This window comes from Podarcis raffonei, chromosome 7 (assembly GCF_027172205.1).
Source record: "Podarcis raffonei isolate rPodRaf1 chromosome 7, rPodRaf1.pri, whole genome shotgun sequence".
Classification (NCBI taxonomy): Eukaryota; Metazoa; Chordata; class Lepidosauria; order Squamata; family Lacertidae; genus Podarcis; species Podarcis raffonei.
Window position 1 is genome coordinate 12605318 of NC_070608.1, and position 22512 is coordinate 12627829.

Consider the following 22512-nt stretch of genomic DNA (forward strand, 5'->3'; position numbering starts at 1 on the left):
GTGCAAGTAGATAAACAGGTACTGCTCCGGCAGGAAGGTAAACGGCATTTCGGTGCGCTGCTCTGGTTTGCTAGAAGCGGCTTAGTCATGCTGGCCACATGATCCGGAAGCTGTACGCCAGCTCCCTTGGCCAATAAAGCGAGATGAGCACTGCAACCCCGGAGTCGGCCATGACTGGACCTAATGGTCAGGGGTCCATTCCATGCCCAGAGTGGCTGAACAGATGCCTAAGGGAAGGCAGAAGTTGGGCATGAATGAAATAGCTTATAAAATCCTGGCATTCAGTGGCATAGTTGTCTCAAACCCTCGGTGAGTCAGGGATTTTCCCTACATGCGAAGACAGGCTCCGGTGGATTGGGCAGAAGAGACCAATAGTGAGTCCAACGGTCAAGAAGGTGGCTTTCTAAGTCTCCCAACATTTGATTCCTGCATTACATGGGGTTGGACTCACGAAATGACCCATGGGATCTCTTCCAACACTACCATTCTCTGATTCAATTCAGCTTCATCAGATGACTCCCAGACCTAGTATGATGAGGAATGGAGGAAAAACCTCTTTCTGTTCAGGCTCCTCTGTTAAACTCTGCTGCTGACCCAACAGCCTGACTCTGAATTAGGCAGCATCCAATCTTCTGAAGCACATGCAGATGGAGCCCTGATCCCTCGGCCTCCAGGGAGGGAGAGCAAAAGTGCTGCTTCTCACGCTCTTGTCCGTGTAGACGCCACCTCGAATGCGGAGTGACTTCTGGCAGCAGATCAGGATTCTCCCAGCAGAGCCAGAAACCCGCCTCTACTGAGCAAGCGGGAAAGCTGTCATGTCACAGTGTTTGCGGCCAAAAGTCATTTCCGTGGAAAGGGAGAGGGAACCAGAAGGCAAGACTCCTCCTTTTTTCCCTGGAAGGATGCGTCTGGGAAGTTAAGAGCACACAGCTCCCGTCTGGCTTCTCAAAGCACCCCAAAGGCAGATAAAAGCCTGGGAACGTGGGCGTATCCCAAGCAGACTCTTCTCTAACCTTAGCCAAACTACAGTCCCTTAACCTTAATCTACTTACAGCCAGGTTAGTCAACACAGTGGCCACCTGCCCTTTTCTAGACTACAACTTTCATCATCCCTGGCCACTGCTTGATAGAAACCGTGATCCAACAAACGACTTCGCTACCCCCGACTTACAGGATTTCCCCCGTGGTAAAAAAACCCGTAAAAGCTCTTTGTATGGGAAAAGGACATCAACATGATACTAACAGCAGACTCATTCTCAGAGTATAGATTTTAATATAGCAAAAGGTGCTGTCACCCGCCCACTTGAGAGCAAGAAAGAGGTGCATGCCTGCTTGAGGGAACTCCAAGATTTGCAAATGCAATAATAATAATTTTTTGGGGGGGAGGGAAATGATGGGGAGTGTTTGAGTGGGCCAGGAAAGCTCAAAGTGAACTGAGCCTGCTCAGCAGGCAAGGAGGCATTTGGGGAGATGGGGGAATGGAACAAAGTTTCCCGGGAGACTACACGGCTGGCTGCCAACCTGAGAAAAGTTCACCCCGATCCCGAACACCCCCTGGCGTCACAAGTCCGCCTTCAATAACAAAATGTGGTAGCCCTATGGCAAGCAATTTAAGAAGTGGAATGGTGCAAAGAGGCATAACTTGGGAGGACACAACCCACGCCCAAGATATACACACACACACACACACACATTTTATATATAAAAACAAAAGAATACCCTGCAGACAACATCTACATGTGTGACAGATTCCTTTCATGGGAACGGACCATTAAAAGCGTGAGAGAATGGGTCCAAGGAACAGAAAGGAAGAGGAAGCTGCCTTAGATCGGATTTTAATATATGCCAGAAACTGATCCTTGCTTATCATCTCTTCCTTGGCTCTTTTTAATAAGGGATGGCAGGGATTGAATTTGGGACCTTCTGCAGGAAAAGCATGTGTTTAACCAACTCGGCTCCGATCTACCCTCTGTTTCTTTGCCTCCCCCTACCTGTGGGGTGGTGCAGGAAGATCAAACCGATCCATTCTGAAGGAAATCAGCCCTGAGTGCTCACTGGAAGGACAGATCCTGAAGCTGAGGATCCAGTACTTTGGCCACCTCATGAGAAGAGAAGACTCCCTGGAAAAGACCTTGATGTTGGGAAAGATGGAGGGCACAAGGAGAAGGGGACGACAGAGGATGAGATGGTTGGACAGTGTTCTCGAAACTACCAGCATGAGTTTGACCAAACTGCGGGAGGCAGTGGAAGACAGGAGTGCCTGGCGTGCTCTGGTCCACGGGGTCATGAAGAGTCGGACACGACTAAATGACTAAACAACAACAGCAGCACCTGTGGGGTGGGGGGAATGATGCTACTACTGTGGGCAACCCAGAGAGGAGGAACCCAGGGAGGAGGTGGCACAATTCTTTCCATGCACTCGACTCTCAAACTTTGTCCTGTACACCCAGCCATTAACTCTCTGATGCAGCACAGAGGTGGGGGGTTAATGCCCCCATCTTTCCACAGAGCACCCACTAACCCACCACTCAGCTCCCTGTAACAACCATCAGGTTTCTGGGACACCGAGAAAAGTGAGCACCTCAATCAACACACACACACACACTTTTGGCCACCCAAATCGCCACCTTTCCCGCCCCTCCTTTGGGACCCTCCCCGAGTCCTCGCACTTCACTAATTTCAAAAAGTCCCAAGATGAGCTTTTCTTTGAGGGCATGACTGATTCAGAAAGTTTAGAAGCACGCCGGTAATAGCAGGGTGCAAGTTCAAAACTGTTCCCAACTGTGACTAACGCCGGTGCTATGCGTCTGTTCAAAGTGGTTCACACACTCTATCTTGGCAATCTGTAAGACTAACCCTGTTGTTCAGCAGGTCAACGTTATCCCCATACTGCAGACGGGGGCACTGAGGCCAAGAGATTATAATGACTTATCTAAGAAACCACCTTGGGAATTCACAGCTGAAAGAAGATTTGAATCAGGGGATTTCCCACTGCGCAGCACACATGCTCTCTTGGCTGAGACAGCCCTCCCCACGGCCTATTGCCCTCCAGGCCTTTTGGACTACAAATCCCATCAGCACAGCTGCATTAGCTGGGGCTGATGGGAGTTGTAGTCCAAGGCACCGAATTGGGGAAGACTGGACTGGACCGTGTCTTCTGCATCTTCTGCACAGAGTGCCTTGCTTACAAGCTGGGGCAGGGCAGGTTACGCAGCAGCTCTTGAACCCAGATCCAGGGAAAAGCACAGGCCTACAATCGCATCCCGGTTCCCTGGATCAGCCACAGCTGTGGTCGTTCACAAACCGCAGGCCCCGATCTTTCTGCATGATGCTTCCACGTGTTATGCTTCCGCTACATGGGAGACCATTTCGCCCTGGTTATCAGAAAGCACCAAATTAATTGCTAATAATGGATATTATCTGCAAAGCAGTACCTACTTGCATGGCGCTTGGCAAACTCGCAGTAAAAGGACAAATCTTGTGCCCAGTGAATTCGATCCGGGAGGAGGATACAGAGAGATGGGGAGGGAGGTGAAGGTGAGGATGAATTGCTGACTATGCCTTTAGCCTAGCAATGCACGTGTATACCTGAAGGAGCGTCTCCACCCCCAGACGCTGAGGTCCAGCTCCAAGGGCCTTCTGGTGGGTCCCTCACTGTGAGAAGTGAGGTTGCAGGGAACCAGGCAGAGGGCCTTCTCGGTGGTGGCTCTCACCCTGTGGAACACCCTCCCATCAGATGTCAAAGAAATAAAGAACCATCTGACTTTTAGAAGACATCCGAAGGCAGCCCTGTTTAGGGGAGTTTTTAATGTTTGATGCTTTATTGTGTTTTTAATATTCTGTTGGGAGCCGCCCAGAGTGGCTAGGGAAACCCAGCCAGATGGGCGGTGCGTAAATAATAAATTATTATTATTATTATTATTATTATTATTATTATTATTATTATCTGAAACTGAGAGCCTTTGGTAGCGCATCTCCCATCCCGTTGATTTGTAAAGGCGAAAAGTATGTGTCTGCTTGTTTGTTTATGAATTCCCCTTCCTCTGAAATACGAAGCACATCAAACACTGATGGGAAGCATGTACAAACTAAATATTAAACAACAAACTCATTATTATTATTTTTTAAAAAATGATTGATGGGTTTCCCTTATTTATTTAACCTGGGACAATTTCTTCTCTCCCTCCTCTAATGGCTATTGCCATTCACCCTCTCTCCTGAAGACCAGTTAGCAAAGCACACCCGGATTCGAATTCACTCCCCCAGGCAGGCAGGGACACCCACCAACTCAGATGGCTTTAAAAGAAGATTAGAGAAATGATAGGAGTAAAAGCCTACCGATGGCCGTGGTTGTCTATATGCATCTGGTTGGCCACTATGCTGCACTAGATGGGCCACTGGCCTGACCAGCCAGGGGTTTACTAATGTTCTTAAGCAATCACATACATGCGCACACCGGCGCACAATGCCTCCCGCACCTCAAAGAAACCTCAGTACGTAGTCAGCGCACTGCAACAAAGGAGAAGCTTTTGCAACTTCACAACAAGAAGCTGACACCTGAACAAGATTGCAGAAGAGCGGCAGCTGTTCGCCTGCCAAAGCCAGAAAGGTATGATGAAATGGACTCTTGTGTTTGGGAATTCATGCTGCGATAAATCTGCCTTTAATGTGCCTGAGTTCCCTCTGCCTTCTTCACGTCTAAAGATTAATTGAGACCAAAGAGGCGGGGTGGGGGTGGGGGAAAGAGAAACTTGCTTTTTCTTTCTATTTATTATGGCACGCTTGGGTTCCAAGACTGCTTCACCAATCTCTCACTCCTTAAGAGATCATCAAGCACCTTTCCAGCTTCATGCAACTCAGTCACATGGGCAGGGTACAAATAATAAAGTTGTTATTAAAATATTATGCAAATCAGTTGCTCTACAGCTGATCTATAGCCCTTCCTTACACCTCCAGAGGGGGACGCGGGTGGTGCTGTGGGTTAAACCACAGAGCCTAGGACTTGCCGATCAGAAGCTCGGCGGATTGAATCCCTGTGATGGGGTGAGCGCCCGTTGCTCTGTCCCAGCTCCTGCCAACCTAGCAGTTCGAAAGCATATCAAAGTGCAAGTAGATAAATAGGTACCACTCCGGTGGGAAGGTAAACGGCGTTTCCATGCGCTGCTCTGGTTCGCCAGAAGCGGCTTAGTCATGCTGGCCACATGACCCGGAAGCTGTACGCCGGCTCCCTTGGCCAGTAAAGCGAGATGAGCGCCGCAACCCTGGAGTCGGTCATGACTGGACCTAATGGTCAGGGGTCCCTTTACCTTTACCCCTCCAGATGTTGCTGAACTACAACTCCCATCATTCCTGACCACTTGCTACGCAGGCAAGGGCTGATGGGAACTGGAGTCCAACATCTGGAGTGCCACAGGTCATTCGTCACTTGTGATCTCATGTCTGCTCTCTAAAACAAGAGGTGCAAATAAATCCTTTGCAATGTACGAATCTCAGTTGGATATACAATTCTGAAAGGGGGCAGGTGGGCAGTGGGTGGAAACAATAAGCAGTTCAAACTTTAGTTTTCTGAAAAAATCTGAGCTTGGGAACAAGTTCCCAGCTTGGTTGCTGGGCTTCTAAAATCCAAAGTTTTAAAATGGGAGCTGTAACTGCTCGTGTAAGAAAATGTCTGCTCTTGAACGTAGGAATTATTTTCACTTGCCATGCTTAAGAACGCAAACTGCTACAGCCGCACACCCAAACATAATCATCTCGGGAACAAACATTGCTGAATGTTATCAGTCCATCTCAGCGCGACTGGAGTTTGCTGCCTATTCAGCACCTGTGAGGAATGTTAGTATCAGACACAAAGTTCAGCATTATGAGGGTGTCAGCCACCTAGATTGCTTGCTTTTCATAAACAGGTTTCTAGCCCTTATAACAATGGCATGGGGTATGCCTGACTAGGCATGGCAACATCCCAGAAACCAAGTTGTGCTTAAGGCCTCAGAGTTCCCTGGGAAGAGAGGTTGATGGTTAAACCACTCTGGGAATTGTAGCTCTGTGAGGGGAGCAGCTAACAGCTCGCAGCACCCTGAGCAAACTACAGTTCCCAGAATTCCTTGGGGGAGAAGAACGGCAGTTTGAAGTGGTATGATACTGTTTTAAAAGAATGGTGCAGACTGTGCCTAACAGGGACCAGAAATTATCACTCTTTGCCCTGAGGTGCTCTTTGTTCTTCAGCTATGGCTAGCAGAACAAATCATGCAAAATATGTGAATGTAACAAAATTATTTAGGTTGCAGGTTTTAAAATAAATAAATAGAATCATAGAATCATAGAGTTGGAAGAGACCACAAGGGCCATCGAGTCCAACCCCCTGCCAAGCAGGAAACACCATCAGAGCACTCCTGACATATGGTTGTCAAGCCTCTGCTTAAAGACCTCCAAAGAAGGAGACTCCACCACACTCCTTGGCAGCAAATTCCACTGTCGAACAGCTCTTACTGTCAGGAAGTTCTTCCTAATGTTTAGGTGGAATCTTCTTTCTTGTAGTTTGGATCCATTGCTCCGTGTCCGCTTCTCTGGAGCAGCAGAAAATAACCTTTCTCCCTCCTCTATGTGGCATCCTTTTATATATTTGAACATGGCTATCATATCACCCCTTAACCTCCTCTTCTCCAGGCTAAACATGCCCAGCTCCCTTAGGCGTTCCTCATAAGGCATCGTTTCCAGGCCTTTGACCATTTTGGTTGCCCTCACCGAACACGTTCCAGTTTGTCAGTGTCCTTCTTGAACTGTGGTGCCCAGAACTGGACACAGTACTCCAGGTGAGGTCTGACCAGAGCAGAATACAGTGGCACTATTACTTCCCTTGATCTAGATACTATACTCCTATTGATGCAGCCCAGAATTGCATTGGCTTTTTTAGCTGCCGCGTCACACTGTTGGCTCATGTCAAGTTTGTGGTCAACCAAGACTCCTAGATCCTTTTCACATGTAGTGCTCTCAAGCCAGGTGTCACCCATCTTGTATTTGTGCCTCTCATTTTTTTTGCCCAAGTGCAATACTTTACATTTCTCCCTGTTAAAATTCATCTTGTTTGTTTTGGCCCAGTTCTCTAATCTGTCAAGGATCAAAAATCAGATACTTCTAGAGACAGAATGTGCACAGGTAATTTTTCTCCGTTTCTTCTGAAATAACATTGGAAGTATATTTCATTCCTACACCTGAGTTTATTTTACACCGTGGAAGAGTAATCTCTCTTGTGCCTCCATGTGAGTTTGTGATTAGGAGGTCGGGCGTTGACTCATAAAGAGAAGCAACAGGCAGCCTCCCCTGAAAGCTCTGTTGGGAATGCTTTAATACTGAAATTACAACCAATGCAGAGGTGGGGATAGAATCACCTGCCTCCAGTAGGGACAGACTGAGTCACTGATTCAGCCTTGCTTCCTTCCAGTAAGTCATGCAGAGAGACCACAGGCAGCCTCTTCTGTGATTACGAACTTCCACGGGATATTTGTGCTTATTTTAGGGTTGCCATATGTTTGGAATTTCCTGGACCTATTTGGAATACAGCAGTGTCCGGGCAGAAATCAGCAAAAATGTGCAGGAAAATCCGGGCGTATGACATCCCAATTTTGCCCAAAAGCTCAACAAGTTTGGGCAAAACTAAAAAAAAAAAAAAGTTTGAAAATACTGTTTGAAATATGGCAACCCTAACTTATTTATTTGCGTGCACACGCTAACCTCTCCTCCATGATTTCAAGGCATCATGCATTGCTTGCCCTCGCATCATTTACCCTGCAAGGCTGAGCCGAGATTTGAACCTGAGTTTCCACAATCCTAGCCTATAACCTAACCTGGTGCTCTCCAGATATTCTGGACTACATCTCCCATCATCCTCAGCTGCTCTAACCACTACACCATGCTGCCTCCTGGGTCTGTTTCCCAGTGTTATGTACTGAGTTGAATAGGATCCAAAATGCAGCAGTCTGATTGGTCTTAGAACAATAGGATTCAGAATGCAGCAGTCTGATTGGTCCTAGAACAATGCAGCAGTATGATTGGTCTGCAGGAGCCACCCAATCCAGCTCCAGATGGAAGTGAATCCACAACCTGATTGGCCTACAGGAGAATCCCGGAATTAGCCAATCATGTGCAGCCCATTGTGTAAATAATGTATATAAAGCAGATACTGTGGGGGAACTTCCATTCCTCCTCACCACTATGAGCTGAATAAAGAGCATGAAATCCACTCTCGACTCCGAGTATATTTCACTCAGGCACAACAGCAAACCTTTGGGAAGTGCTCAAATGCCCAGATCGCTGCAGGATTCCTCCCCTTATCCCTGACCTGGTCGGCTCGCGTTATCTGCAGAAGCGCTGAGCAGAGGTTTCAGTCAATAAACCCAGGGCCGTCACACCTGTGCTTATGGAGAGGCCCGGCCATTCATCTCTTTCTGTTACATGCGCTCAACACCCACAACGGCATCTTCCTGGGCGACGGCCCTGCCATTTATCGCGGTGAGTCATGCAAGCCTCACGTAACCTTCCGCCGGCCTCTTTGATCCGAGGCTTTTCTGAAGGGCGAAAGGAAGGCGCCATCCCCTATCAGGGCGATAAGAGAGGCTCCACTTCATTTAATAAACACAAACCTTTGCTTTCTGTGAGATGACTATATTGCTCTTGAAAAAAGAAACCGCGCGCACACCTATCTCGTGGAAGCGTGTGGTGTGCCGTGCTAATTTGCAGGCCCTGGGAACAGAACAACCGGGGCAGATAAAAGCCCACTGACGAGATGACACCTTTGAGACGGAAATGGCACTCGATTAACGCAATGAGTCTGTTGGGCTTCTGCCAGCCATGGAAACCCAACTCTGCCTTCTCTGACTCAGTCCACCCTAGAAGCCCTTTGACAACCGTGATTGAGAAGTACAGAGAAAGGAGGGTGGGTAAAAATCAATGGCTTTTAAAAAGTAAAAATCGGATTATTATTATTTTTTAAAAAAATATCAGATTATTATTTTCTTAAATTTAAATCAGATTTTTAAAATAAAATGCTTTTGGAGGAAAAATCTTTCTAAAGATAGTTTTCTGTTTAAGTTACATTATAGTCCAAAGGCTATTCCATCAGGAAATAGATGTAACAGGGCTTAGTGCGCTGGGAGAGTCTGTGGCTGAGAGAAGTCCAGAATAGGCTGGAGAAGCTGAAGCAGGAGAGAAGGGAGGCCAAGAGGAAAGGATGAGTCCGGCTGGTGAAGAGTCAAGGGTCTCTGCCGCTGCTGCTGTGACAAGCTCCCCTCCCCCTTGACTCCCAGAACCAAAAGAGGCATGAAAAGGGTGGAGGGGGAGCTGTCTGCATGCAGGCACAGTCTCCGATTTTTTGGGGGAAAGCCCTCGTAAGGAGGTTGGGGTTTTTCAGTCTCAGCAACTGATTTCCATGGAGGAAGACCATCGGAAATAGGCTGATCATTACACCTGATGCTCAACCAAGTTTGTGGAGGTTGTGTTTTTGCAAACACTCCCGTCTTTGAACTGTGTGATTACTGACCGGCGCACTCCTGTAACACTGGCTGAGAATGAAGGTGTCTGCTTGGGCAATGCTTTTTATCCACCTAGATCAACCCTGTCTTTTCTGATTGACAGGGTTTCTCCAGGACCTCAAGAAGAGAACCTTCTACATCCCGCTCATTTTCCGAGTGGGACATATGTGAAGCTGTTTCAGACAGAATTATAATCACTGGTCTATTTGTCCCATTACATTCCACTGACTGGAAATGTTGGGCACCAGAACTACCGTATTTATTGCTGTATAGGACGCACCGGACCATAGGACGCACTGGACCATAGAAGGGGGAGAACGGGGGGGGGATTTCTCCCCCCTCTCTGCTCAGCGCCCCTTCAGTGAAGCAGCAGGAGAAACGGAGCCCCTTCCATTTCTCCTCCCGCTTGGCTGAAGGGGCACTGTGCAGCTCTCCGTCTCTGAAGCCAGGAGAGTCTTGCTCTCCCGGCTTCAGCAAAAGGAACCCAAAGTCTTTGGAGCGCAGCGTGAGGTCCCACTGCGCTCCAAAGGCTTCAGGCGGCTATCCCTGAAGCCTGGAGAGTGAGAGGGGTCGGTGCGCACCGACCCCTCTCGCTCTCCAGGCTTCAGCGAAAGCAACGCAAAGCCTCCGGAGCGCGGAGGGAGCGCTCCCTCTGCACTTCGGAGGCTTCGCGTTGCTATTGCTGAAGCCAAGGAGCCTGCATTCGCTCCATAGGACACACACACATTTCCCCTTAATTTTTGGAGAGGAAAAGTTTGTCCTATAGAGCGAAAAATACAGTATTCAAGCCTCTGTGAACAGGCAATGAGCAGGATTCTTTTTTTAAAAAAAAATCCAAAATATGAGCTCCAATCGCGCTATCTCCCAGGAACGATCAATACCCAAGACCGGGGGCATCCATCATCATTGAAGCCATATGAGAACAAACGTCTCCCTGGTGCGAGAGATTGATTGCTCTGGGGGAAGGCAAGCAGAATGCGGCCACTTCCATTTCAAAAGATGGATCCAACATCCTTTTGCTTACAAGAGGCCTTCCGGCAAAAGGAGGAGGGCCTAAGAAGGCGCAGTGCGGGTTTCGCGGTCCTCACAGAACCTCGGAAGCAAGCCCAAAGATGCATAACAGCATGGACTCTGCTGAAGGGGCCAACTAGGAAGCTTTCAAGGAGATGCTGCACAAAACTGGTGCCAGAGTTGGCATCATAGGGCACTTGCCAAGACCCAAATCCCTCCGTTGATGTCACAAGAAAGTCAGCAATAAATCACATGTCATAAATGAAGTTAACTCTTCATTCAAGGAACCAAGATCTGCTCATAAGGCCAGGCCTAGTGAGCACAGCAACTTGTCCCAGTAGAGCTTGCCCCTATGAGGCAGTCCTCCCCATGGCCCTTCCTAAGCAATCTGAGTGTGCTTGTCCAGGGAGGAGGTTACCGTGGGGCAAGGTCCAGGACCTGAGTCGAGGGTCGGCAGACCCTCCACGGGTGAAGCGGGGTCCACAGCGAGGAGCCGGGCAAGGACAGGAACTCTGGGGGAACCGGACTGGGTGCTGGCCGAAACAGCTCTTCAACGACGTTGCTCCTGCAACCTGGGACCGGGCTGACTGGCCTTCATCTTCTCTGAGGCCAGGGGCGGTCCTGGCCCCCAGGAGACCCGGCTCTCCTGGCCTTAAGGCGAGCACTCCTCCTGGGAGAAACCAGTTCCCTCCGCCTCTCTGCCCTGAGCCTCTGCAGCTCAGGAGAGGCTGGAGGGTTACTGGACCCAGGGGGAGACTCACCTGTAGGCACTGAGTCCTCAACCACCTCCGGAGCCAGAGTGGATTCACCTGGTGCCTGCTCCTGAGGATCCGGCACAGGTGCAGGCGCTTCAGAATCAAGGCCCTGCCCCAGTTCAGCCGGCCCTGGAGGCGGGGACTCCTGTGCAGGCTGGGATTCCTCCGGTTCAGCCTCTGAATCGGATTCCCAGGCCATCACACTGAGACTACACCGTCGTACCTGTCTTTGCTCCTCCCTCTTCATACCTCTTCTGGTTCTGGTCATAGCAGGAGGGGGAGACACCCTGGCTTCTTCAGCAGCCTAGATCCTCTCTGTCTCTTGATCTCACTTCTCCCCAGCCTCTGCTTCTCCTACTTCTGGACTGCCCTCTGCCACAGACTCTTCCTGCTCACTAAACCCGGTTACCTTTTCAGCTTCCGACACCTCCTCCCACTCCCAGTCTTCTCCCTCTTTTCCCTCAGGCCACTCACCGTCGTCCCACCACCACTCCCCAGGCTCTGAGCCCTTGTCTCCTGGGCTAGTACCTCCCACCGTTCCTCTGCATCCAGCCAGTCCATGGCATCCGATTCCCCAGACCCCTTCTGGCCCTCCTCCCTGTTCTTGCTGCCTTCCCCCCCCCCACATGCCCTATTCTGGCCTAGGACTCACATACCTAAGGGACCGCCTCTCCTGGTATGCCCCGCGGAGGACCTTAAGGACCACAAATGACAACATTTTGGAGGTCCCAAGTCACAAGGTGGTTAGATTGGTCTCAACTAGGGCCAGGGCCTTTTCAGTACTGGCCCCAACTTTGTGGAATGCTCTGTCACAAGAGACTAGGGCCCTGCGGGACTTGACATCTTTCCGTAGGGCATGCAAGACAGAGCTGTTCCGCCTGACCTTTGGTTTGGACTCAGTCTGACCCTTATGTTTCCCGCCCCTTATGGTTTTGATCTATGGGCTACTTTTAAAATGAGGCTGCATTTTAAATTGCATTTTAACCTGTATTTTAAATTAGGGTTTTTTTTCTATTATGTTTTTACTGTAATTTTACTGGTGTTAGCCGCCCTGAGGCCGACTCTGGCCGGGTATAAATAAAAATTTTTATTATTATTATTTATTGTTATTCCATCCCGTGAAAAGGCGGACAGCAGCAAGGAGCAACCCTCACCACTGGACGATCACCCCGAGGGAAATGCAGCTCCCCCAGGCTGGAAAAAGACACTCCCCAACCCTAAACTCATGGAGCAATAAAACACCTCCATAATTTGCAGAAATGTATTCCAGATGCAACATTTGTGGAATAATATGGCAATGGGTGGGGGATGTCTTCGCAGCAGAAAAACAGACATAGGATAAAAATGGAAGAACCACAGACAATGGGCATGAAAGGGGGTCCTGCATGTGTTTATGGATGGTTGCTTATAGTGCTCCTGAGCATACACAGAGGTCTTATTTGTGGACATCAGTATGCGCACAGAGCCCCTTTTCCCATGCACCAAACAGCATGGCGATGGAGCGAGCCTGCAACCCTCCTCTCACATTTTTTTAATGCGTGGAGGAATCTGCGCACCCGTGCAATGAGAGGTGTGATTTTCTCACCACGAAGGTGGGACTTTCTGTAGCTGCGATCACAGAGCTCCTTCTATCAAATAACAGAGATGCCTAAAGGGTGGGGAGGCAACAGAGGCGTTTCACAGGAACTGGCGCAGGTAAAAACTGCGGGAAGCTGCGATAAAGAATCTTCTGCATTCTTTTTATTTTTATTTTTCAAAGTGCACAATACAAAACCAACGCCGTTCCCTCCCGCCACGGAATTTGCATGGAGCCCACATCAAAAGGTGACACGGAAAGCGCTTCAAAGGCTCAACAATGCACCCCACTCTGAACAAAGTAGAAGCTACACCCCTGGCTCCTGTCCCCGCAGCCAGGAGGAGCTCGCTTCAAACGGGGCTGCCTCGTTAATGCTGCAGAGCAAACGGAGGAGAACTTTTGAACTCCAGAAAAAGAAAGAACCGCAAGCTGTGTTGCAAGGTGTTCCCATTCTCCGGGTTCTGAAAAATTGAGCCTGGAGCTTGCCACGGGACCCAAGAGAACAGGCTGCTTTAGCAGATGCGACAGAAGGATAAGACGACTGCTGTGGATTAAGAACTGACAGTTCGCAAGGCACATCTTTCTTGGAAGAGGAAAAGCCAAGGGAAGGGCGAGCTTCACCCCCAGACTCTGACCTGGTTGTCACTAGGGACTAGCGCCTTGCAAACTTGTACAGTTGTATCTTGGATCTCAAACGACTTGTGAGTCAAACGTTTTGGGTCCTGAACGCTGCAAACCCGGAAGTGATTGTTCCGGTTTGAGAATGTACTTTGGAACCCGAACGTCCATCACGGCTTACGCGGCTTCCAATTGGCTGCAGGAGTTTCCTGCAGCCAATCGGAAGCTGCCTTGGTTTCCGAACTGTTTTGGAAGTCGAACAGACTTCCGGAACGGATTCTGTCCGACTTCCAAGGTACGACTGTATTGGGGGGTTGTATGCTCCTCCACACAACACCCCACCCTTTCTTACAGAGCGAAGAACGGACACTCCAGTTAACAATCTATCATCTATCTATCTTATTTCATTTATTTTTATTTAGAGTAGGGTTTCCCACACTTGGGTCTCCAGCCATTTTTGGACTACGGTTCCCATCATCCCTGACCACTGGTCCTGCTAGCTAGGGATGATGGGAGTTGTAGTCCAAACATAGATGGAGACTGGGAAACCCTGATTGAGGTCACTGTTTCCCAAAGGAAGGAGGTATAAATGACAATAGGACTTTGAAAAGCTGGTGTCACAAGACTAAGTTTGTCAATTCCGCTGATATTGATTTGTTTCAAGTGAATTTTGAATGTATGTGTCCCTCGTTGTTACTGACCACTGTGAGAACAAGATGCCGGACTGCCTGTGAGACTGACCTGAAACAGCAGCGTTCTCTTTGTGTTCCTAATAAAAGCAAGTCATAGGAATATTCATAAGAAAATGCTGATAAAATCAGCAGACGGTAGAAACAAGTAGGCACCAAATTCTTTTTAGCATGTCTGGGGAGACATGTCTAAACAAAAACGTTTTCAGCAGGCATCAGAAACAGAACAACAAAGGAGCCTGCCGATTATCAATAGACGGAGGAAAGGTGTTGCCATGTTAGTACCATCAATCGCCTACACTCCTGTTTAGAGGAAGAGAAAGGTATTAACATCTTGAAAGAAGGAAACTCTTGAGGACTACCGTATTTTTCGTTCTATAGGGCGCACCGGCCCATAGGACGCACCTCGTTTTTTGGGGGGGGAAATGAATAAAAAAAAATTATTCCCCCCCCCCGCCCGGCGGGAGCTCCCGCCGGGCACGCAAGGCTTGCGAACACTCGCCCGAAGCACGGGGAGCCCTTCCGGAGGGCTCCCTATGCTTCGGGCGACAGGCTGCCGCCCCAAGCCTCACGCGCCCGTCGGGACCTCCCGCCGGGGGCGCAAGGCTTGCAGCCTGTCGCCCCAAGCACGGAGAGCCCTCCGGAGGGCTCCCCGTGCTTCGGGCGACAGGCTGCCGCCCCAAGCCTCACGCGCCCGTCGGGACCTCCCGCCGGGGGCGCAAGGCTTGCAGCCTGTCGCCCCAAGCACGGAGAGCCCTCCGGAGGGCTCCCCGTGCTTCGGGCGACAGGCTGCCGCCCCAAGCCTCGCGCGCCCGTCGGGACCTCCCGCAGGGCGCGCAAGGCTTGCAGACACTCGCCCGAAGCAGGGGGAGCCCTCCGGAGGACTCGCCGTGCTTCGGGCGACAGGCTGCCGCCCCAAGCCTCGTGCGCTCGGCGGGACCTCCCGCCGGGCGCGCAAGGCTTGCAGACACTCGCCCGAAGCAGGGGGAGCCCTCCGGAGGGCTCCCCGTGCTTCGGGTGACAGGCTGCCACCCCAAGCCTCGCGCGCCCGTCGGGACCTCCCGCCGGGCGCGCAAGGCTTGCAGACACTCGCTTGAAGCCTCGCGCGCCCGTCGGGACCTCCCGCCGGGCGCGCAAGGCTTGCAGACACTCGCCCAAAGCACGGGGAGCCCTCCAGAGGGCTCCCCGTGCTTCGGGCGACAGGTTGCCGCGCCAAGCCTCGCGCGCTCCTGCCGGCGCGCAAGGCTTGCGGACACTTGCCGGGGCTGCAGGCTGCTGCCCGCAAGCCTTGTGAGCCCACGGGAACTCCCGCCGGGCTTGCAAGGCTTGCGGATAGCTTCCTGAAGCCTGGAGAGCAAGAGGGGTCGGTGCGCACCGATGCCTCTCGCTCTCCAGGCTTCAGCGAAAGCCTGCATTCGCACCATAGGACGCACACACATTTCCCCTTCATTTTTGGAGGGGAAAAAGTGTGTCCTATGGTGCGAAAAATACGGTAATTTGGAAGCAGCAGCCAATGTCCCCAAAGTGTGGTGCTACCTTTGATTGGCCAAGCCCTTCATATTTCCCTTTGCATTCTTTCCTGAGGCTAAGAACACTTCATTTATCTACTTAATTTATAGAGCTGCCCCACAGCAGAAATACTCTAGGAAGCCAGTGTGGTGTAGTGGTTAAAGTGTCAGACCAGGACCTGGGAGATCTGGGTACAAATTCCCCACTCAGTCATGAAACGCACTGGGTTTCATTGAAATCAGTCACAGCCTCTTCGCCTACCTCGCAGAGTCATTGTACAGATTAACGGGGGACGGGGGGACGGGACTATGTACTTCCTGGAGAAAAAAGTGTGATATAGATGCAACAGATAAGCTTCTCTGCTTACCTGCTTAAGAAAGAAAGTCAGGGGTCATCTCCAAAGGTGTTAATCCAGGGAGAAAAAGAAGTCCAAGCAAAATCTCCACATATGCACAGTCCGCCTTGGGCCTCATTTGGGAGGAAGGACAAGATAAAATTTTAATAACTGCAAATAAAGTAAGATCGCTGTAGGAACAACCATTGACTTTGCACGTGTGGCTCAGCCAACACAGATAGACCGTGTGTCACTTCACAGAGTCGTGAAGCAACAGGGGCTGTTTAAATGATTCATTTGTAGGGAAGAACTGGGCTTGCATTGATGCATCTAGAGATTTTGGGTTGCTCAGTTTCTCTGGACCTCATCAGACAAACTCTCCAAGCAAAACTTTGCAAATTTGCCCTAGTCACTGGCACGAGTGCAAACGATGGAGGTCTTTTAGGACTTCCGAAAGATGCAGAAGCAAGTCTGAAAGGGAAGGAGCTCCACAGCCATCAAGAACATCCACCAGCTCTCTCTGCAGAGGTAAAGGTAAAGGGACCCCTGACCATTAGGTCCAGTCGTGGCTGACTTTGGGGTTGCGGCACTCATCTCACTTTACTGGCCGAAGGAGCTGGCGTACAGCTTCCGGGTCATGTGGCCAGCATGACTAAGCCGCTTCTGGCGAACCAGAGCAGCGCACGGAAACGCCATTTACCTTCCCGCCAGAGTGGTACCTATTTATCTACTTGCACTCTGACGTGCTTTCGAACTGCTAGGTTGGCAGGAGCAGGGACTGAGCAACAGGAGCTCAGCCCGTCACGGGGATTCGAACCGCCGACCTTCTGATTGGCAAGCCCTAAGCTCTGTGGTTTAACCCACAGCGCCACCCGCGTCCCTCTGCAGAGGTACACAGCGCAAGTAGCACACCAAGAAAAGATGCTTTGCAGTTTGTCGTTCACCTGGAAGGGAAACTCCTTCTGGGCAAGGAGCCGAGTGGCCGGCAGAGGAGCTCCATGCAAAGGCAGGTGTATCACTATGTCCTTTTCCCCTAGCTTGAAGGACAGAAAGAGGGGCAGGTGAGGTAGGGTCTCTTCTTGGAATGGGCAGCGGCATGCATGCAAGCCCCATCCATCCCCAAAGACCCCCACACCCAGCCCCACCCACCAACTCCACTTCAGACCTTCCCATGCTGAAATTGGGGTGTAAGGAAGTCATTGGGACCCTCCTCTCGACTGGGACCCCTGATAATGTCCAGTTCCCAAGCATGGAGATTTCCAGTAAATTCAGTGGGATGACAGGCCTTGCATTCATGCTCCTCCCCACAGATTCTTTGGGGCAAATGCCAGAATCTGTTTAAAGTCTCAACTTCCCTTAGCAAAACTGGGTGTTCCAGGCGACAGGCTGCTGCTGTTGACGATGGTTTCTTTGTGAACGTAATTAGCGATGCCATCATACCGCTTTGGGGAAGGAAAAGAAAAAAGATGTTGTGACTTGTGTTATGTTCTTTATTTTGCAAACTGCCTCGAGTGAGATTTCTATCGCGAGGGAAGCAGGGTGCAGACACCCAAATAAAACTAAAAACAAAGAATAAGGGCACATGATGCCATTGTTGCCTCTGTATCCCCGTGACTCGCCTCTTTGATTTATGCCTGCAAAAGTGAAGGACCTTAAAAGGAGATAGGATAAAATCTTGCTGTTCGCCTCTATAAAATGAGGAGAAAACCTTCAAAGTTAGAAATAAAGGGAGATGATGGATAGCAAACAAGCAATTTCCGATCGCCAAGCCCCTCTAAGGCCACCGGCCTCCTCCGAAAGGGAACACTCCTCATTTTTTCCCAGGGCTACATCCCACATTCCTGACTTCATTATTCTGCCCCTTCTCCTTCTCCAGCATCTCAGGCACACAGCCAGACTTCCATCCTTCCCTTGACCCCAAGTCTATTTGAAATCTTTATTCATGTCTTAATCACTTCCTGTCTGGACTGCGATTTCTGCTTTTTTAAAATAAAAAAATAAAAAACACACAACCGGTATTTAAAAACATCAGGGGGTCCTGTACAAGAGACTTCCTTCCTCTAAGGAAAAGGGGGAAACACAGCTTCCTGGTGACTGTATCACTTCAACAAACGGAAAGCTTAAAAAAAGGGGGGGGGGTTTACTCAGCTTCTCTTTCTCTCTCACAATCTTTATTCATTTAGATGATGCTGCCCTGGCCGCTGCTTCTGAGCTTTACATGGTTTGCGTACTGTTAAGTTGTGGGTGAACATATCAGACGACACAGCGATTCCTCAAACAGCTCTTGTTTATTCACAGGCCAGAACAGAACTGAACTGAAGGGTTCAGCCAGCCTGCTTATATAGAGCTCCACTACAACGCAACTGTAACCACTTTCTGTAACTATCCAATCACTGAACATCACTTTCAATCCCCTATTTGCATATGTGGACCTGAGTGAAAACTATCTACAGTATCCACCTGCTGGCCCAGGGTGAGAACTTCAGTACATAACAGGTACCATGCAAAATCCAGGTGCCGTGCTAACATGTCCTACACGTTAAACACCTCTAGGCCTGGGCGACACATTGCTCCCAGGACTGGTTTGAGGGCCAGAGTACGATGGTGCCTTCATCTGGCGATATATCTGGGGCTGGTAATACAGCACCTTGGTTCTTCAACGCCTGGTGACTCAAACATTTTGGCTCCCGGATGCCGCAAACCTGGAAGTGAGTGTCCCAGTTTTTGAACGTTCCTTGGAATCCAAACATCTTACGTGGCTTCCGATTGGCTGCAGGAAGCTCCTGCAGCCAGTCAAAAGCTGCGCCTTGGTTTTCAAACATTTTCGGAAGTCAAATGGACTTCCGGAACGGATTCCATTTGAGAACCAAGGTATGACTGTACATCACAATGTTGAAAAGCTGACATCGCCCAGCCCTGGAGACCTCCCTAGGGAGCTGGGAATTGCTTGCAAGTTGATGCCTTTCCAGGTGTGACCGGAACAGCCAAAGAGCCGTACAGGTAAGGAAGGTATCTTGTAGCTGCATAAACAAGCGACAGCCAGACTAGTTTATTCTAAGACAGAAAAGAACCAATAGAGGAAGCAAAACCTCAAATTTATACTGTTTTTTTTATTTATTTAATAACTTCACTCCATTGGTTAATCGTCATGTACACCACCATGAGATCCTTGGAGAAAAAAGTGGGATATAAGAGACATAAGAGACATATATTTTGAGGTTTGAAGGAGCTGAGATTCCTGCACTGCAGGGGGTTGAACTAGATGACCCACAGGGTCCCTTAAAACTCTACAACTCTAGGTCCTCGCCGCCCTTGTTACACGTGGACGTATTTCGTATGAACATCAGCCTTGTTTGAGCCCCTCTTTGGAAATCTGGAAGGCTTATACAGACATAGATGTTCCTGAATCCTTCATGTGAGCTATATAGAAAGCTGGTCAGTAAGGGTGAGCATTCGGCAAGGAAAAGCGAAGGGACCAAGCTGAAAATTTGCCCGAACTGTAGGCAGGAAGTCAGTCCATTGTCTGCAGCAGTTGAAATGTCCCAATGTTCCCCATTCTGGGTACCGAACTGAAAGCAGAAGATTCTTCCTGGCCAAAGGCACCAAAAACCAACCAATGGGCTTTTGAACTTGGCCTGGGAGGAAGACATCCCATCCCCATCGCCCTTGGGCAACCTGACTGCCCACATGGAGAGGCTTTTCTCTTCCTTCCCTTCTTCAGATGAGCTTGCAGAACGAGGTGCTGGAGACAGCAGACGAGGAAGTGGAAAGAGTTCGTTCCCTCTCCAACTTCTCCATGCAGGGAGGCCCTTTGGGTGCACGCTGTTGACAATGCCTCAATTACGACAGCCAAACAAGGCGCCTGCTATTTGCATGAGAAGGCACCGCGTAAAACATGTACCAACAGGAGCTGCCCTGCCTATCTTGCAAGCGAACCTACAGAGACAAGGACCTTCCCGGTCCCAGGAAGATGCAAAGAGGGTGTATTCTGGAAGCCGCACATGGTTCGTATGAGAGGACAACTCCTGAGGGAGCCTGGACACTGAGGTCCAGCTCTGAGGGACTTCTTCTGGTGGTACGCTCACTGCAAGAAGTGAGGTTACAGGGAACCAGGCAGAGGGCCTTCTCCTGCCATGTGGAATGCCCTCCCAGCAGATGTCAAGGAAACAAATACAGTGGTACCTCGGGTTAAGAACTTAATTCGTTCCGGAGGTCCATTCTTAACCTGAAACTGTTCTTAACCTGAAGCACCACTTTAGCTAATGGGGCCTCCTGCTGCTGTTGCACCGCCGCCACGCGATTTCTGTTCTCATCCTGAAGCAAAGTTCTTAACCCGAGGTGCTATTTCTGGGTTAGCGGAGTCTGTAACTAAGTGTCTGTAACCCAAGGTACCACTGTATCTGATTTTTAGAAGACATCTGGAGGCAGCCCTGTAATGTTTGATGTTTCATTGTGTTTTTATATCTGTTGGAAGCCGCCCGTTGCATGGACGGGCAAAAAATAGAAGAAGAAGAAGAAGAAGAAGAAGAAGAAGAAGAAGAAGAAGAAGAAGAAGAAGAAGAAGAATTAAGGGTGAGGAGATGGTGGCATGTTTTCAGGACCTTATATAGTGAGTCAGACCATTTGTCCATCCAGCTCAATGCTGTCTGCAGCAGCATTCCGGGGTTTCAGAGATGCCTTAAAGGTAAAGGTAAAGGGACCCCTGACCATTAGGTCCAGTCGCGGACGACTCCGGGGTTGCGGCGCTCATCTCGCTTTATTGGCCGAGGGAGCCGGCGTACAGCTTCCGGGTCATGTGGCCAGCATGACTAAGCCACTTCTGGTGGACCAGAGCAGCGCATGAAAACGCCGTTTACCTTCCCACCGGAGCGGTACCTATTTATCTTCTTGCACTTTTTGGCGTGCTTTCAAACTGCTAGGTTGGCAGGAGCAGGGACCGAGCACCCCAATACAGGGATTCGAACCACCGACCTTCTAATCAGGAAGCCCTAGGCTCTGTGGTTTAACCCACAGTGCCATCCGCGTCCCTTCAGAGATGCCTTAACTGTTGTTAAAGAGAACCATTATTCAAGCATTCCTGCTACATCAGTTTTACTTAAATTGGTGGGAAACGCAGTTAGGGGAGAGAATATGCCATGCTGAACTGGAACTCTTGTTGTGAGAGCATCTAGCAGCCTGGATAACTCAGCTGGTTAGAGTGTGGTGCTGATAATGCCAAGGTTGCAGGTTCGATCCCTGTATGGGGCAGCTGCCTATTCCTGCATTGCAGGGGGTTGGACTAGATGATCCTCGGGGTCCCTTCCAACTCTACAGTTCTATGACTCTATGCCCTTTAAAAATGGAAGGTGCAGTAAAGTCTTCCCATCCTATGCACTGGAAATCTTTGATTTTCAGTTTCAAGACTCCGGCTTCTATTTTCTTTGGAGACCTGAAAACTTGAATGCAAGTTAATAATAATAATAATAATAATAATAATAATAATAATAATAATAATTTATTTATATCCCACCCTCCCCAGCTGAAGCCGGGCTCAGAGTCAAGAGGCAAGTTTAGCCTTTCAGAGAAAAAATAAAGTATCAGGAGTCCTGCCTTACCTTATTACCAGTTTGTTTGGAAAACCAGTACAAGGAGCGATTTAGTTACACAAAAACACAATGCAACTAGGTGGCCTCACCTAACACAAATGCCTTAGTGGCAGCTTCAAACGGGGTTTTAGCCTCGGTTATTTTATCCTCTTCACTTCTTTTTTTAAACTAACGTCTCCCAGAGATTTCAATTTGAACACTACTTTCAGGTTTGCTGGTGGAGCACCTGGAATAAAAAAAAATGCAGTGATATTACTAATTTGGAAGTCCAGCTGCCACCGTGTCCTTGGCTGAATGGTTCAAACTTGCTAACACTCGAAGAGGAGCTTTTCATCAAATGTACCAAATCAGGTTCTGCAAAGTGGGGCAATTTGCATGAGAAAAAATCCAGTTTGCATCGGAGATTTTTCTGATGCATGTTTATTTTACTCGCGTTTAGTGAACGAAGTGAAACACTTCAAAACTGCCATATTTGATTAGCATTTTATTTGCAACTGGTGTCCATTCTTGCTTATTAATGAATTTATAAATTGGGGGAAATTCCCACCCAACCTCACTGGTGAAATTTAGGTACAATACGATGCATGCATCTTTGAGACTAAAATCCTAGGCACATTGACCTGGCAATGAACAACCTACCTGGCCACTTCTTTTTTTTCTTTCTTCGCTTTATTTTCAAAATAAAACGAAACAAACTTTTACAGTCCCACAACTCACCTTCAACCCAAACACATGTGGAGATCCTTTATTTCTTTTAATTCCCCCACATCTACTTCTTTGGTAGCAGTCTTGCTGTCCTAACCTACCTAAGATCAGGCTACAGCTCAGTAGCTAAGATGTGAAGAACCTTTGGACCTCCAGATGTTGTGGGACAACAAATCCAATCAGCCCTAGTAAGCATGACGAATGGG

At 49.3% G+C, this 22512-nt stretch overlaps 1 long non-coding RNA gene and 1 other non-coding gene across 2 annotated transcripts in view; one reads left to right on the forward strand and one right to left on the reverse strand.

The window, feature by feature from the left end:
• LOC128417080 (uncharacterized) overlaps window positions 1-22512 on the reverse strand; it is a 149118-nt gene that overhangs the window by 41279 nt on the left and 85327 nt on the right. The gene's annotated exons all lie outside the window — the stretch shown is intronic.
• On the forward strand, window positions 21190-21263 carry TRNAI-GAU (transfer RNA isoleucine (anticodon GAU)). The gene has a single exon. It is a non-coding gene; the product is annotated as a tRNA-Ile (tRNA).